General features: G+C 53.9%; 1 protein-coding gene across 1 annotated transcript in view; it reads left to right on the top strand.

The window, feature by feature from the left end:
* LOC107603263 (transcription factor 7-like) overlaps nt 1-388 on the top strand; it is a 25,191-nt gene that overhangs the window by 19,222 nt on the left and 5,581 nt on the right. The window lies entirely within an intron of this gene.

Below are 388 nucleotides of genomic sequence, written 5' to 3'. Positions count from 1 at the left end.
GTGTGTGAGTGCGAGTGAGTGTGTGTGTGTGTGTGTGTGCGAGTGAGTGTGTGTGTGTGCATTAGTGTGTGTGTGTGTGTGCGCGTGCGAGTACGAGTGTGTGTGTGCGCGTGCGAGTACGAGTGCGTGAGTGTGTGCGAGTGAGTGTGTGCGAGTGCGAGTGAGTGTGTGCGAGTGCGAGTGAGTGAGTGTGTGTGTGCGTGTGTGCATGTGAGAGAGTGAGTGTGTGTGTGTGTGAGTGAGTGTGAGTGTGTGTGTGTGTGTGTGTGAGTGAGTGAGTGTGTGTGTGCGTGTGTGCATGTGAGAGAGTGAGTGTGAGTGAGTGTGAGTGTGTGTGTGTGTGTGTGTGTGTGTGTGTGTGTGTGTGAGAGAGAGAGTGAGTGTGTGT

Source organism: Sinocyclocheilus grahami, unplaced genomic scaffold (assembly GCF_001515645.1).
Source record: "Sinocyclocheilus grahami isolate Dianchi unplaced genomic scaffold, SAMN03320097.WGS_v1.1 scaffold343.1, whole genome shotgun sequence".
NCBI lineage: Eukaryota > Metazoa > Chordata > Actinopteri > Cypriniformes > Cyprinidae > Sinocyclocheilus > Sinocyclocheilus grahami.
This window is presented reverse-complemented; position numbering and strand designations above follow the sequence as displayed.